This window comes from Martes martes (genome assembly GCF_963455335.1).
Source record: "Martes martes genome assembly, chromosome: 3".
NCBI lineage: Eukaryota > Metazoa > Chordata > Mammalia > Carnivora > Mustelidae > Martes > Martes martes.
Genome location: NC_137890.1, coordinates 189,506,518 through 189,524,305, shown reverse-complemented (window position 1 = coordinate 189,524,305; position 17,788 = coordinate 189,506,518). Strand labels below are relative to the sequence as shown.

The 17,788-nt window shown below is 35.3% G+C and overlaps 1 pseudogene across 1 annotated transcript; it reads left to right on the top strand.

The window, feature by feature from the left end:
- The first annotated feature begins 14,355 nt into the window (after positions 1–14,355).
- Positions 14,356–15,104, top strand: LOC308340330 (glyceraldehyde-3-phosphate dehydrogenase-like; annotated as a pseudogene). Its single transcript has one exon. The product of its transcript is annotated as a glyceraldehyde-3-phosphate dehydrogenase-like (transcript).
- The last annotated feature ends 2,684 nt before the right edge of the window (positions 15,105–17,788 follow it).

The following is a 17,788-nucleotide window of genomic DNA, read 5'->3' as shown; positions in this document are numbered from 1 at the left end:
TAACCCCTGCTTATTTCATCATTGGTTTGGTTAATTCATTTTTCTCCTCATTCTTTTGGGTAGTTTCCTGGTTTTTGTGTGCTGAGTAATCTTTGATTGGATGCCAGATGCCAGACATAGTGAATTCTATTTTGTGGTGCTAGATATTTTTTATTACTATTCTTCTTGAACTCTGTTTTGGGATGCATTTAATTATGTGGAAACTGCTGTGCCATTGCCTTTAAGATTTTTCACTGTGGACTGAAGCAGTATTTTGTCTGGAGCTGATTAATCTTAATGATTGGACAAAATCTTTCTGAGTACTCTGCCTAATGTGTTGCAAACCATGAGACTTTCCAGCCAAAATGATGGGAACAGGGTCTATTCCTGACCCATATTGAGCCCTGTATACTGTTCCCCAGCCTAAGTAATTTTCCCCCACAGTTGCACTCATCAGTACTCTATCGACTATCTTAAGAGGGCATCTGCAGATCTCTGGAGTGTTCTCAGTGCAGCTCTCCGTCTCTAATATCCTTCCCTGAGAATTTGCTGCTTGGGTTCTCCTTTCCTATCCCATGCCCTTTCCTCTTTCATGTACCATGTCTCATACCTCTTTCAAGGAAGCAAGCTGCAGCTATTATAGAATTTGTCTTACAAATTCCCCACCTCTCAGAAATCACTATCATTGGCCAATCTTAAAAACTATTGTTTCATATATTTTGTCTACTTTTTAATTGTTTTAGACAGGAAGTATATCTCACCCCGATTATGATATATTGGCCCTGAATATAATTTTTGATGAATAAAGATTCAAAAAAAGCAATAGAAATAGTAAATTCAATAGATTAATCTTTAAAAATATGCTGACTGTATAAAAGTAAAAATACTGTGCAGGAAAGTTTGAAATATACAGCAAATTGTTAAAACATGAAATAAAAGAACATGCATGCCAAAACGGTTCAGTAATAGAGTTAAAGTGTTTTTTGTTTTTTTTTAAGATTTTATTTATTTGTTTGACAGAGAGAGATCACAAGTAGGCAGAGAGGCAGGCGGAGAGAGAGGAGGAAGCAGGCTCCCTGCTAAGCAGAGAGCCCGATGTGGGGCTTGATCCCAGGACCCCGGGATCATGACCTGAGCCGAAGGCAGAGGCTTTAACCCACTGAGCCACCCAGGCGCCCCGAGTTAAAGTGTTCTCATGTCCTTTTATTATCTGGGAAAATGTAAATGTGTCATTAATATTAGTAATAATAATATTATTAACATTATTCATAATGCTGTAATCTAGTCCAGAATAATATTTTAAAAATCATAAAATTGCACATAAATTCCAAAGTAACTGGTAAAAATGTAGTAAGAACTATCTAGCCAATGCAAAGAAAGGCAAAAGAGAAGAAAAAATAACATAGCAAAAGCAGATCAATAAAAGCAGAGACATGTGGTGGATTTAAAAAATAATATTAGTTACACTAATATATTTGTACTTAGTATTCCAATTAAAACACCAGTATAGACACAGTCAATTATAAATTTAAAATGAAGCAAGCAAACATGATTTAACTATCTTCTGCATATAAAATATCTATCTAAAGTGACAGGATATTAACTGGATGAAAAAAAATTGGAAAACATATAACCTGAAAACACTAACCAAAGAAACATGGTAAAGTTACATTTATATAAAGGGATCATCAACACAAAAAGCATCATTGGAGATAAAAAAGAATATTTCATTATAATAAAATGCTTAATTCACCAAGAAGAAAATAACAATTCTAAACTATGACACATATTTTACTAACATGGCCTTCACAAATAAGAAAAAAAAAATCAAACAGTCTACTAGAAAATAACTGATAAATAGAAAATTATGCTAGGAGCTTTTGACATGTATTCCTCAGCAAGTTAATGAAAATAGAAAAAATAATTAGGAGCAGATAAGACTTTAAAAATGTCACCCAGGCATCCAAATGTATTACAGTTTTTAAAGCAAATTTGAAAAATTCTACTCTCAATTATATCTTTTCATTGGGGATGAATTTTAACATATTTCATTATTTTACCTTCCTTTTTGTGATTCAGTCTGTTGTGTGCTTTTATATACTTATACACTAATTTATTAATATAATCATTATAATATATGAGTTATAAAAACTCTAAGTATTAAAGTAATCGACTATTTTCCGGTATAGAAGCTTACAATTTTATCAATTTTTAATTTTCCATTTAATTCATTTTGTATTTTATTTATAAACTTAAAAGTAATTGTAATTAGAATTTTGTCTTTTTTTCATTTTGTAAATACTTTTTCACATCAATGAGAAATCACATATAATGGAATAAGAAATTAAGTTAAAATGTAAATTAGTATTATTTTACAAGTATTATTCTACTAACAAAACTTTTAAGTAGTAAAACGACGTAAAACTTACTCATTTAGAAGGCAGCATTAATTAACATACATTTCAAAAAGATTTGATAAACTACATTAATGATATAAATCATATTATAAAATAATTTCAAATATAATATGATATACATGTAAAAAGACAGAATACTTGTCAAGGATTTTTTTCTTTTTCATATTAATTATAAACATACTAGAAACTTTGCCATAATTAGGAAAAGGAAGTTTTGTTTTTATGGAAGATTTTTATAAAATTGTTATCCTCCAGAAGATAGAATTCTATTTTATATGTCACTCCATAAATTTCTATAATGATTTAACCAACAAAAAATAACATTTGAACATAACACATTATCCAAAATAAAATACTGGTATATAATTACAGTGCTAAACCTAGAATTTCCTTCACAATGCTAACAATTTTATAGTCATTAAGTAACTAAGAAAGCAAAGAAAAATTGTACAAAATGACTGTTCATGAGAAGTGATTTTGATTAAATGTTAAGTGTCATAATTTGGTTTGATTACATACATAAAGCTGCTAATAATCAAAACATATTTCATACTACCCTGTTTATAATGACTACTAATGACTGGTCCTGAATTCCAGAATGTCATCATCTGACATGAGCTCTAAGTATAAATGAAAAGAAACTGAAGAAGGTTACTTACAACTTTTCCTAATGATAATTAATCAATTAGAGATTTTAATCAAGGCATCCTGACATTTTTGGTGTGTATTTTTAGAATTAATAAAAAAATCATATGATAGTCTGTCTCTTTACATCGTCAGAATATTTATTCAGGCAACATTTACTAAAAAGATTACTAGGTACAAGGTATCTTTATGTGTGAATGAGAAAATGAAAATGATTAATTGTCTTAATGGAAATTAAAATCCGGTAGTGGAGATTATACAATGATATCCACATTATTACTAACAAATAGAATGTAATAGGCAGTATACAAATGACAAACATTTTAAAGAGATTGATATGAAAGGATAATTACTTCCTGCTCAGTAAATCAGGGAATAGTTTGGGATAGCTTACGTTTGTGATCATTAAAAATGCAAGTTTGAACAAATTAGGGAAATGTAAAATCTAACTGAAAGAAACAAAGCAGAAGAATTGCATACTTTCTCGAAAATATGTATGTACATGGATGCATAATAATAAGAGAAATGGCATGAAAGATAATTTGCTTAACTATGGGAGATCCTGACTATTGGGATAATCTCTCTAAATATTGTGTAATTGTGTTTCGGGTAACCTCTCGAAATAATTTGGAAATATAAGGGAGATGGAAAATGATTATTTTATTTAATAAAATGTTAGTTTTGTTTAATCTTCCTTGTATCAGCAGCCTCTCTGAATTACATACAGAGACTAATTATTTAGTGTTTATTTGCAGGTTGACTTCTACCTAACAACTTTTAAATTCTGCCTTTTGCCAATAAACGGGTGGTGTTTCCAGACATGATCACTTACAAGGAATATTAAAACACAGTGTTAGACTATTTGCAAAGAGCAATGGAGAGATTCTCCTTTTTTTCCTTTTGAATTTTCACACCCAAGAAGTGCAGTTTTGACATGAGTTACTACTTATTCCAGTCAACAGAGAGATCCAGGGGCAACTTGGAATTACGTTTTTATCACTACCTTTTTATACTTGAATATTTTAACAAGTACTTCAAATTTTACAATACTTTTCAAAACTACCTCTAGATTCTTGCATTTCTAATCAACTTGTATCCTGAAATATTTGTAATGTCTCTTAAGCTTCTGACGCTTTCCATATTATGCCCAGAGAGTTTGAAGAAAATATTTCCTTTTCCCCCTGTAGTTTTAATCAATCTAAGCTTATGAGAAGTAACTTCAATTTTGAGTCTTTATGAGACCTCATATAAAATATAGTGAGGGCTATAGTTTTGAGAAGTATTGATTGGAAACAGCATTTCTATATTTGCACGAATGAGAGATCAACAAGGAGCTTTGCATATATGAATCTTTCTCCCTACTTTCTATTGATGTTTTACTTTACCAATCTTACCACCCATTCCTCTTTTTCATATTTCAAACTATATAACAGCTTCAGGAGGGTCTTTTAATTCTCTACACTCTATCTAGATTAAAGGTTCTCTCTTCATATGCACTGTAAGTACCTCTATCCTTATCCTTCTAGAACAAAAATTTAGCAGGGCTGCCCTACTCTCTAAAGCCACGAGCTATAGGATTCAAGCTAAAAGGACAACAAGTAAGGCATAAATTTGGCACGAAAAGAGAGAGTAGGAAAGATGTTCCATATATTTGGGTAGAACTGGTATTACTGAAATAGATAAAACTGAAACTCAAAAGTCAGCTGTTGTATCTTAGACACTCAGCAATTACCAGGAAACAGAAACCCGTTAGACGCAGAGGCCGTGTGACGCAGATGCCATTTCAAACATGCGTGGCCCCTTTGCTGTGGACCGTTGGCGCTTCATGCCTTTCCAATTCTTAGGTAAATAACACATTGTTTTAAATTTGATTTATGGAACAGAAGAGCTCTTCTTGATATAACAAATATTTACCAGCTGATTTTATAAGGTTTTCACACAGTAAATACTACCTCTATGAAATGATAGGCATTTTTTTTTTTTTTTTAACTTGTGGCAATGAGAATTTGGTAGTAAAACAATGTCCCAGCAATCGCCAAGGAGTTTAGACTCTAACAGAGCACACTGAATTCAGGATAGGTTAATAAGAATGTTGTTCAATCACATAGCACTGCTTTGCTTACTTCTTGAGCTAAGATGGTTATTCAGGTTTATCTAGAAAATACCTTTTCTATTTTTATGGATTTTCCTCACACACAGAACTTCTAGTGAATATGGTTCTGATAATTGCTTCCATTAAACCAATTTAGAAACCATATATTTTATGTGCAAATAAGAAAGGAAGCAAATTAGATTCGGATGCATACTGTGCTAAGTTCCCTGGCTACATATGGAAATTAAGGAGTACTAAGAAATACTACTTTCTTTTGGATGCCCTTGTCAACGGTGTGACTCTGCTAACAAAACAACAGTAGGGAAAATTTGGCTTTGCATTTTGAACAACAGCAACACAGTGGTCTTTTAACTGCAGGAACAATGTTGTACTGTAAATATTTTCTAAATCCACAATTTATTTTCTTTCCCTGAAATGTTTGCAGCTTCTCTTGCAAGTCACTTTGTACTATTAAAGAGAAAAATAAAGTTCAAACTTTGTAATCTGACTGAAGTAGGACAGTAATACACACACACACACACACACACACACACACACAGGTTAAATTTCTTATCCTTATTTAAGAACTTTGGATTTCTTTCGAAATTTGATAACTTGGAGGTATTTCCTTTCCTATTATTCCTTTTCGTTGGCCCTAATCATCCCCCTTTTCGTTATTACTGAAACAAAAAAAAAGTTTAAGAAAACTAGACATTATCATCATCTCAAATGAAAGAAAAAGTGTTATTTTACGTAAGTCTGAGTTCTATCTATAACAAAAGTTCTCCCTCATTTCAAAAAAGTGAGCGCAAGTACAACAGAATTATGCTAACCTTTAGGAAATTAGAGAACAAAGAAAGAATATCTCAATGGTGTTTGAATCCCTATGTTTAGTTATATCTGGTGTCCAGGTTTATCTTTGTCTTTCTGGAGATTTTTTGACCCTTTCCTTAGATTTCATGAAACAATAAATTTCTTTTTGTCGTTGTTTTTCAAATTAATCTGAGTTGGGTTTTGTCACCTGCAACCAAGAATCGTAAGGAATAGACTAAAATATTTGCATTTTGTATTAAAGACGGGTAAAATATTTGCTGGTAAAACATCTGATTAAGAGGAAAAGCATGATAAAGTTTTAGCTTAAAAAGGAACCTGGATGTACCATGAAGTGTAGCTTAAAGAAGACATAACTACTTGACCAGCTAAATTTGATGCAATAATTTAGTTTAGAGAAGGGGAGCGACAGAAGTGAGCCCGTGCCGGTAGGGATAGATAGGAGGAGGCAGAACCTGGAGATATTTAAATGAGAGAGTCCACAAAAGTTGATGACAAGTTGGCTGGGATGAAGCAGAGAGTGGGAGTGAGTTCTTACATCAAAGACTTGGGCAAGCAGAAGAATGACAATACTGTCCATCGAGTCTGAGATAGGAGAAGATTATTTTGGAGAGGATCTGATGATTCTTATTTGTTGAGGATATTAAGAGATTTCCAACTACTACCACTATTGCCACCTTCTACTACTAGAAAAACCCAGTAGATAGTTATTTGGTTCATGAAGACAAGAAAACAGATCACCTTGGGATTTAAATTTTAGTTCAACTATCTTATAAGTAGTAGTTGGAAGATTTGAAGTCTCTGGATTCATCTTCAACTGTTACAGAATATGAAAAGTGCAGGAGAATAGAAACAGAACTTTGAATAACAGTTATAGTTAAGGAACAAGTAGAAAAAAACAGGGAGGTTAGACATGTAGAAAGATGTGCATTTGTGATATTTTGGAAATTACAGAGTAGTTTCTTACAGGCCTAAGTGACCAGTAGATAAAAAAGTGGTACCCACATGAGTAAGGGTCAAAGAAATTTATACAGTCATGGTAATAAGACCCAGACTACCAACAGCACAGACACTAGACAAGAAGATAAACTCTCTTTTTGTCTTTGCTCTGACTTTAACCAATGGCATGATATCAAACAAGCCTCTTACTCTCTGAGACTCGGTTGGTAATAAAAGGATGACCTTGGAGACCTTAAGATTTATTCTAACTTTAAATTCCAATGATTCCTCTGTTATTTCTTTAAAATACATCACACTAGAGAATTGTGACATTATTCGAATATTAAATCTTTGTAACGTAGGCTAATCTTTAGCTCCCCTGCTAATTAAGTCAACAGTAATTTTCTCTGCCTGTTATGAAGTAGCCCAGTGCCAGAAAACTGGGAGTAGAGGAAGGAACAAATAAATGTTCTGGGTTTATACTCCTTAATATCTGGAGGGAGATAATGGCAATAAATTAATAATCATACAAATAACATTAGAGTGAAAATGGTATAAATGAAAATTACTTAGAACAACGTGACATGCAAAATCATAACAGGACATAATCTATCATAGGGTGAGAGTAAAGTAACACTTGATCAGCTGTTTGGTCAGAAGATGGGTGAGAATATACCATGACTGAGAAAGAGAAGGTACTGGGTCGTAAGATATATAAGTGGCCGTGATGGTGTGATAAAGTGAACAAAATGAAGTGCCTTGAAAAAGATGGGAAGATATTCAGGAACAAGGACAAGAAGCAATCTGTCAGTCAGGTTGAGGATTTTTAAGGTCACCTTAGTTTACTGCAAAACCACTGAAGGATTTTAAAACTCAAACTAATATAATCTGATTTTCTTTCTTTTTTTTTTTTTTTAATTTTAGGATCTTTGAAACACAATGTTACAATAGTTTCAGGTATATGACAGAGTGATTGGACAATTCTATATATTATGCTGTACTGGCCAGAGCCTGTGTCACCACACAACACTATCACAATACACGGACCCTGGTTACTGAAACAAAAAAGATCTGAGGAATGTAAGAGAAATGCTGAAAGAGATATAGTCAGGCTAATGACGTGGTAGAGATAAGAAATGACAACAGGACTAGTGTGATAACAGAGAGGAAAAATAAGACCATTCGAGATACAAGCAGAAGGTAGCATGACGATGACAGGTTGGATGCCGGCAGTTTGTGTGAAAAAAATGTAAATGATGACACCCAGATTTCTAGTCTGAGACACATGAAAAACGGAAATGTCGTTCTTTATAATTGGAAACATCAGAGGCGGATCAAGTTTACAGAAGATCATGTTGAGTTTCAAATACATTAAATTTGAGATGTAATTGGACCTTGTCAATATTTTTGTTTTGTTTTTTTATTTTCCCTAAATATATTGCTTTGCACTTAAAGTTGCTGTACTTCATTCTTTTTGTATTTTTTCATTAATTTGATATCCTGCACTTTGGAAAATTAACTTTAAAAACCAACAATTTAAGGTGCATTTTTTAAAACTATTTTTTTTTAATTTCACAAATAAGAAAGATGATGTACTTCTAAATATAGCTTCAATACTAAGGATATATATTCTAAATCTAAATGTTAATTCCGTATGATATTCATAGTGATAGCCATTTTGGATTTACACAAATCTATGATGGACCTCAGGATTTGGGGCTGATATTATAAGAACATTAATGGGGGGGGGGGAACTGTGGAAAATGTTTATTTGCTAGCATAATGAAAAAAAAAAGTGGAAAAGTAACAGTTATACTATCAAATACTACCTGAAAATAACTCCATGTAATTCCATATACAGTTAAATTAATTTTTGAAGGGAATTCTTCCAGTTCATAAAATTGTAAATCAAAATCTTAGCTAATATACGTCTTAATATATTTAGGATTTATCCTCACAACCAAAAGGGACTTAGTTTCTCTACTGGACTGCTATTTTAGTTTTAGTTTTTACTTTGTTGTTTTTGTTTTCCCTTGTATACAATCAAAATTTGGAATCCAAATTCGAGCAGAATTTGTTTCAAGTTTTTGCTTTATTTTCTCCATCAGTCATGAAGCTGTTTATTCAACATAATACTGCAAGTTGCTGGTTTGTTGAGTATATTGGATACTGGCTTATACATGCCTTAGGGTTTGTTTTGATTTCAACATTTGGTCTCCTGGTTGAAAGTCAAATAAAAATAAAATTAGATTTAGTTTTATTATTGTGAAGCTTTCTCAATCTTCTTTATCCCAGGCCCTATCCTACCTTCTCTATGGGTAGGTTAGTTGAGTGCCAGAAGCTAAATTAAAAAAAGAAGTAAAAATTTAATTGCTTTATTATGTCTATCTGTTTCAATTATCTTGATTCTCTACTGCATGTTGTTGGTTGAAGGAAAGTGCTATCATTTCTCCCGTTGTTGTTATTGTTGCTGCTTTTCTCACCTCTATATCTCAGATGAGTACTGAGACTGAAATAAACACCAGCCAAAAAGAGCGGTTAATATAAATGCTGAAACTCATGGTGTGCCCTGCCTTATTCAAGAAAATTGCTAACGCATGATACTGATACCCTGGGACAGGAGTAGTGAAAGTGCAGAGGAAACACGAAACACCGGAATAAAAAGATGAGGGAAAAAAAAATGAAGAATGTTAAAGAAATGAGTATGGTGCCTCATAGATTTCATTGAAATTAGCAAGGTCCAATAAAATGCTGCCAGTTAAAAAATGATAAATGTGAGAGATCACATCATTTAGAAAATATGCCGTTAAACATCTAGATAAGCCACCATGCCCTAATACGTTTTATTGCCAAACACAGCTCTTTGTAATATACTGATGACCTGATTTAGGGGACAAAAAAAAAAAAAAAAAAAAAAAAGGACTATTTAAGTCTAGAAAAAACCCTGACATCCATTTTCCTCAACAATTTAATTGTTAAGAGTTTACTTTTATTTTTCCAGTAAATACGAATCTCCAAAAATGTCCCAGCTTATTTTCCTTCATTGAAGTGAAACAAAATACACTCCCTTAGAGTTTGACAAAAATGGATCCTGAGTTTTTTGTTTAATGGAGAAGATTGAGATGGCTTAAAACTATCTATAGTTTAGAACTACCTACCATGAAAATATATTATAGAAAATCTGTTTTCATTCTACCAACACTCACTCACTTCTCTCCACGGAGGAGTAGCAGATTATTGTAGGACCACAAGAGTATGGCACGAGCATCACAAGTGGACTCCCAGGGATTGACAGCCTTGGAGAATTCTCTCTTTTTGAGTGTGGGTGGTTCTTGTGACTTGCTTCTAGCCAACAGAATACAGCAAAAGTGTAGAGATGTCACTGCCTTGATTAGGTTACATTATATGGCAAAGATGACAGTATTAGATTCATATTAATATGTTTGTGTGTATCTCCACTAAAGATATGCTCCTGCTGGCCTTGAAAAAACAAACCACCAAACCGTATGCTACCCGAAGGAGACAGCAGTGTGTTTGCCAGGAAAATAACTTAGGATACCTCTAGGAGCTCAGGGTGACCTCTAGCCAATAGCCAATAAGAAGGCAGGCTTTCGGTCATAAAACCACAAGGAAAGGAATTCTGCCAATGGAATGAACTTGGAAGTGGATTCTTCCTCAATACAACCTCCAAATGAGAACACAAGCTGATCAATACCATGATTCCAATCTGTGAGACCAGGAACACAAAACTTAACTAAATCTTGATTGGAATTTTAACCACAGAAGATGTGCGATAATGTGCTGCTTTAAGCTGCTAAATGTGCAGCAGAACTGTTATATAGCAATAAAAAAATGAATTCAGAGGATATTAGTAAACGAATATGGTTCTTATAAATAACTATACATTAAAAACTGTTCATATGCTGAAGTATTTTTGTGAATCTTTTATCACTTGGTAAGCTACAAATACTCACTTTACTGTAAACCACGATTGATTAATAAAATCCGTTGTTTGCATCTCCTATAAAGTTCTCATTAAATTAGTGAGTTTCCTATAATATCCTTTTACAGCATTGATTTTTTTTTGTCCCCTTACAAATCATTATTCTCCTTTTTTTTCTCTATAGAAATCCTGATAGTGTGGTTTGCAGGGATTGTACTATGGTGATATTTGGCTAATTGACCTAAGAATAATGGAATCCTGATAGAGAATACATGTTATCACTACCTACAAAGTTTCAGCGGAAACAAAGATTACACGTTCTTGTTGACTTTGGCTTTGATTGCAGAACCCTACACAGAGAATCCTAAGTGGGCTGGGATATTTTAAGGATAGAGGCTCATTTTTAAGGAAAACTATGAATTGTATTTCATAAGTAATATTACTTTTAAAAATGCATATAGTGATTATAACGGGCCATTTTTCAAAGGCTGAATTTTAAAATGGTTTTGGGTGGTTTAAGAGGAGGATTTGCAAGATGGGACTGTGCATACCTATCACTTAGTTTTTTTAAATGTTTTGTTGACAGCTTTTTTTTTTTTAAGTTTTGATATGACTAACTCTTTTGTTTTCTTAAGTTTTGACTTAAATTCCAGTTAGATAATATACAGTGTTACAGTAGTTTCAGGTGTACAATACAGTAATTCAACAATTCCATACATCACCGTGTGCTCATCACAAGTGCACTCCTTAATCTCCATCACCTATTTAACCCATCCCCCGACCCCTCCTCTCTGGTAATCACCTCTTACTCTTAAGGAAAGAATAATCTGTGCCTCTCCAACTTGATGTGGAGCTGTACATCATACATAAGGTGATAAAAAAAAAGTTATGCTTTCTCATTTTAAGATTTTATTTATTTGAGAGAGTGAGAAAGAGAGAGCACATGCCAACATGGAGCACGTGAGCACACACACCTGCAAGTGTGAACAGGGAAGGAGTAGAAGGGGAGTGGAAGAAGAGAGAGAGGGACAAGCTGACTCTGCACTGAGTCTGGACCCCAAATCCAGGGCCAATCCTAGGACCCTGAGATCAAGACCTGAACTGAAACCGAGAGTCAGATGCTTAACCGACTTTGCCACCCAAGTGCCCTATGCTTTCTTATTGAGAAGGGGTCTGAATTAGTACTATTTTCATTTTTAAGAACTATCACTTCAATTGAAATCCACTAAACTACTAAAATCCCAGTAAATTAAACAAATTTACTAATTTCCTTATATGTTAGGCATTCTACTATATGCTAGTAATGTACAGATGAGGGAAATACGTCCTCTGCCTACTGACAGCTACAGTCCCACATGCATGTGTTACTTTAACATAACTAAATGAGGAATATGAACACATAGGTCAATTAAATAGTTATTTGGGTATATAGGAAAAAAATTACTTTTTGATGAAAATTATGGAATATAAGTTACTTTTTAGTTTCATATTAAAGTATTAGTAGGCATTTGCTAGAGAAAGGAAGGACATGTAAATAGAAAATTAACAACCAGATGAGGACATGTGATCAGCAGGTCTAGTGAACTGGCAGCAAATAGGTTGAGAAATGTTGGTTGCAGAGTTTGGAAACATTTAAAGGCTTGACATCCTAACGTCATTAATGAGCATCCACTTGATGGAAGAAAATAATTTCGGTATGCTGGAGCCAGCTCAAACCAGAAAGCACTGGATTAAAAGGTGAAATTGTGTACACAATTTCCCAATTCCAAGTTCAGTAACATGACATGACATCGATAGCTTGAAATTGGCCACAATGGGAGTATTTATCTATCCTATAGAAATCAGCAAATGCTACAATTCAGGACTTGATCAGAGAGATAGTAATTAAACACTTAACCAGAATACTATAGTAGACACACACACACACACACACACACACACACATTTATTCATTAACTAGAATATTCAAGAAGTGTTTACAGAATATGTTCTGTGTGTCAGACACCATCTTGAGGATAAAGTTTGGGGAAAAAATGTTCCTGCTCTAGTGCAATCATAAACAAATATTTCACTAAAATTGTTACAAGTATCGATAAGTGCAATGAGATAAACAAATAAACAAAAAGAACTAAGTAATGGATGAACTAGAGCAACAGGCTTTTGATGAAAGGCTGCTAACTTCGATAGGCTTATAAGAGAAGACCTCTTTCAATTGGTGATATTTTAGGTGAGGCCTAAATGTTGAGAACTAAATATGAAGTAAATGTGAAGATTTGGCAACAATGCATTTCAAGCAGTAGTAGCAAGAAAGTAGGAAGTAGTAGCAAGAAAGTAGGAAGTAGTAGCAAGTTCAGAGACTATAGTAGGAAGCATGTTCCCCCCTAGATGAATGTGGCTAAAATCCAATGAAAGGGAACACTTTTGCTTATCTTCTTCCTATTTTGCTCTTTACACATAGATTTATTCTCACCACCTGTACACATACACCTTTATACAGAACTGCAAACACCCTGTTTGGTTTTTTTTCCCCCTAACTCTTGATGTTACTCAAGACTGTTCCCTTGAGTTTCCTCTGTATCTAAGAAGGAGGAATCTCTTTGGGTTGGCCAGGTTTAAAGTCATTTTATTGCCATGTTTAGCGGACAGAGGTTTTAAATAACATGGATAAATGAGGGGATGGATGATAGAACGTGAAGATGGGGAACCAGCGCTTCCCATGCAGTTCATGATCCTTTGTCTCCTGATCCTTCATCACGCCCTCTTAAAAGACTATGGATTCTTTATGGAAGGTGCTATATATTATTCCTTTTTCTTAATAATCTAGCATGGTACATAGTATCTAATATATGCCAAATAAGTCAATGAACAGATGAATTAGTATGCATACACATATATATATGTGCATATTAAATTTAAATTATAAAATAATAAACTGTATAAATCTGGATAGAAAATTTCGATGAGGGGTGCCTGGGTGGCTCAGTGGGTTAAAGCCTCTGCCTTCGGCTCAGGTCATGATCCCGGGGTCCTGGGATCAAGCCCCTCATCGGGCTCTCTGCTCGGCAGGGAGCCTGCTTCCCTTCCTCTCTCTCTGCCTGCCTCTCTGCCTACTTGTGATCTCTGTCTGTCAAATAAATAAATAAAATCTTAAAAAAAAATAAAAGAAAGAAAATTTCGATGAGTCAATTTTTTTTTCTATTTGGTTTGTTATATAGATCCTAAATGTGTATGGATAATTTTGATTCCTAATTCTATTCCATAGGATTGTATTATAAAGAAAGGAATCCTGTAGGTTTCATCTCAATGGTTCATTCTTATTCAACACTTATTACTGTGAACCACATATGTACCCACCACTTTGCTAGACATTAAATAAATCAGAGAATTAAATAAGTCAGAGAAAATGTCAATTATTTTAATAGGGATCTAAAAATAAATGGTTGAGCTCCTCCTTATTAGAGAGACAGCCGCATCCTCTGGTGTCCTGCTAGTAATGGCCCTCAGATACAATGATGAAGGTTGGAGTAAATGGATTTGGCCATATTGGGCACCTGGTCACCAGGGCTGCTTTTAATTCTGGCAAAGTAGATACTGTCACCATCAATGACCCCTTCATTGACCTCAGCTACATGGTCTACATGTTTTGCTATACCACAGCAAATTCAGAAGCACAGTCAAAGTTGAGAATGGGAAACTTGTCATCAATGAAATGCCCATGTCTGTCTTCCAGGAGTGAGATCCCACCAACATCAAATGCAGTGATGCTGGTCCTGCGTATGTTGTGGAGTCCACTGGGGTCTTCACCATCATGAAGAAGGCTGGGGCTCACTTGAAGGGTGAGGCTAAGAGGGTCATCATCTCTGCCCCTTCTGCTGATGCCTCCATGTTTGTGGTGGATGTGAATCATGAGAAGTATGACAACTCCCTCAAGATCATTAGCAATACCTCCTGCACCATCAACTGCATGGCCCCCCTGGCCAAGGTCATCCATGACAACTTTGGCATTGTGGAGGGACTCATGACCATAGTGGATACCATCACTGTCACCCAGAAGACCATGGAAAGTTCCTCTGGGAAGCTGTGGTGTGATTGTCAAGGGGCTACCCAGAACATCCTCCATGCTTCTACTGGTGCCACCAAGACTGTAGGCAAGGTCATCTCTGAACTGAATGGGTCTAACTGGTCTCCAAGGAATAAGAGTCCTTGGACCACAAGCCCCAGCAAGAATAAGAGAAAGAGAAAGGCCTTCAGCTGCTGAGGAGTCTTGCCCCAACTCATCCCCCAACATACTGAGAATCTCCTGACCTATACAGTTTCCATCCCAGATCTCCTGAAGAAGAAGAGGGAACTGGGGAGTCCTACCTAGTCATATATTATCGGTAAAGTATACTTTACACAACCTAAAAATTTAAAAATACAAACATGAAAACAAATGGCTGATCCATAAAGTGCTAAAGTTTATTAGATAAGGTTAGAAATAACCCTCTGTGGGATTGCAAGTGGACATTCAGAAAGCAGAAACTGATGTTTGTGAAGTAATTACAGAGAAGATCTACAGCTCAAAACTCAAAAATTGAAACAGAATCAACACAAAAATCCTCCTCACAAGTAAAGGAAACCCTCAAAATAGCCCCCCACCAAAACAAAGAAACCCAAAGAGACATCAACACCGTTCATGATATGCAGACTGGTCTTGAGTGTTCTGAAAATTCATGTGACTTCAAGCTGCAATTCTAATGTCATCTTGCGTGACTGAGGCTTTGCCTTGGGCATGTACCAGAAGGACAGTCAGATGAGAGATGCCTGCATAAACCCAAGGGCCTCAAATGATGACACACTCAGTAAACAAGTGATCCATACGTCAACCTCCCAGAAGCGGGCAATAAGGAAATGCGTTTGTGCACCTCTTGTTTCTAGGTAAAGGAAGAAAAAGTCTCTACTGAGAAACTGTAGCAGCCCTCACATAGACTGAATCCACACTACCTACCTACACGGCACAGAATCCTTCGGTACCAGATAGACCTGTCTTTACACCATTTTCGGTGGTATATTTAACATAGAGAATCAGTAATATGAGAGATTACTCGAATAAATACGTCTAAAAAATTTCTTTGTAAAGTAGTCCGCTGGAAGATGTTGTGAATCCTTGCCTAGGGGGCATATAATTTTTAAGGAGTTAGGTTTTATCCTTGGAGGTGGAAGAGGAGATTCCTAACCAATATCCATTGGCTTCTACTGTGCTTTACTCACGGAGCTGAGACTGCCCTTAGCAGTTATTTTACAATATAAGATGCGGACCAAGTACCTGAGAATCACCCAGGATGGTTTCTTAAATTGCATACTTCTGTGCCCTACTCCATGCCCAAGGATGTACATTCTTAATATTAAAGTTTGATCCATTGGACCGTGCTGTGGGGCTGCTCTTCAAATGTTATTTTTATCGTAAGCAACAGCTATCTACAGGGAGTGTAGTGCCGAGCCTGGAGAAGATTTAAATTGTCATTAAAAAGTGCCCCTCATTTTAAAATGGGGGCAATAACTATTATTTAGAAGTTGCCTCTAAGCAGAATGTCATAAAAGAAAGAGCTGCTGGCTCCTCTCGAACTTCACCCTTGGACACAGCATGGAAGTAAGAGGAGGGTGGTGGACCCCAGAGCCAAATAACAACTATAAAATACACACAGCTAACAACGGTAATGAAACTTTGGGAAACTCTCTAGAAAACACACTGTGCCAAGATCCACGTGTATGTGTGTGTGTGGGGGGGGAGAGACGTAAATGACAGCCTACTGGGGCAGAGGACCAGGCATCATAAACGGAGGAGAAGTGCCAAGTGACAGCTCTCCAGCTGCCCTCTTCTCTCCCACGCACGCCCCGGGGGCATGATTACCTGGACCACGGATGCTACCGATGGAGCAAGGGGAGGCACAGCCTCTGCAGGCAGCACTGGGAAGTTGGGATGTGCTGGGTTCAGAAGCATTTTAGCAAGTGCAGTTCACCTTCCCAGATCCTGGTATTTCCCTTTCTTCCCCCAAAGTACAGAGTAGCTCAACAGGAGGAGGTAATTTGTGGAAAAGAGCAACAATGCCTGGGTAAAGTAATGGGAGGTTTCCTAAGGTCAGAAGGGAGGATCCCACATTGCAACATGAACATTTATTGGACCTTGAGGGCTTCGCCCTCCTTAATTCATCAGGTGGGTCAAAGCCTTCATATCCCAGGCACAGTGTCCAATAGTTTTCAGGTATGAACAGGAAAACCTATGAAATCCGTGACAAACGCAAGAACTATAAAAACAAAACAAAAATATCACAATAAATTTTTAAAAAACTTTAAAAAGAGAAGACAGAAGAAATGACCCAGAACAAGAACTCAAAGTACGCATAATAAAGATCCTTAGAGATGTATGTATAATACTATATATAATATATAAAAGACAAGCTATTATAAAGAACCAGTTGAAATGATTGTTTGGGTTGAAAAATAAATGATAAAACACAAAGAATTTATTGGAGAACGAAAAGATGGGAAAATTCTCTATTTCAAAAGCCACCTAAAATTGATAAAAATATGGAAAGCATGAAACAAAATGTAGGATTCATGGGACTTCTAGGTGGAGAGGAAAAAAATTAAATAAGAAGGAGAAATACTTGCAGAAATTATGACTGGCTGCCACCTAGAATTAAAGAAGTATAAATTATCAGATTCTGCAGTCACAGAGAGTCAAAAAGAGATAAAAGAGAAAAAAATAAAACCTCACAATTAAGGTATGCTCTTAGAGGTTTAAGATTTAGAAACTAACAAACAAAACTGGCAAAAGTAGAATAAAAGGGCAGGCAAAACACAAAGGAACAAACTTCAGATACTTTAAAAATTCTTTAAACTGAGGTAAAATATCAGCCGTAATATGAAACCTTTTAAAATTTATCAAAGAGTCTCTTTATG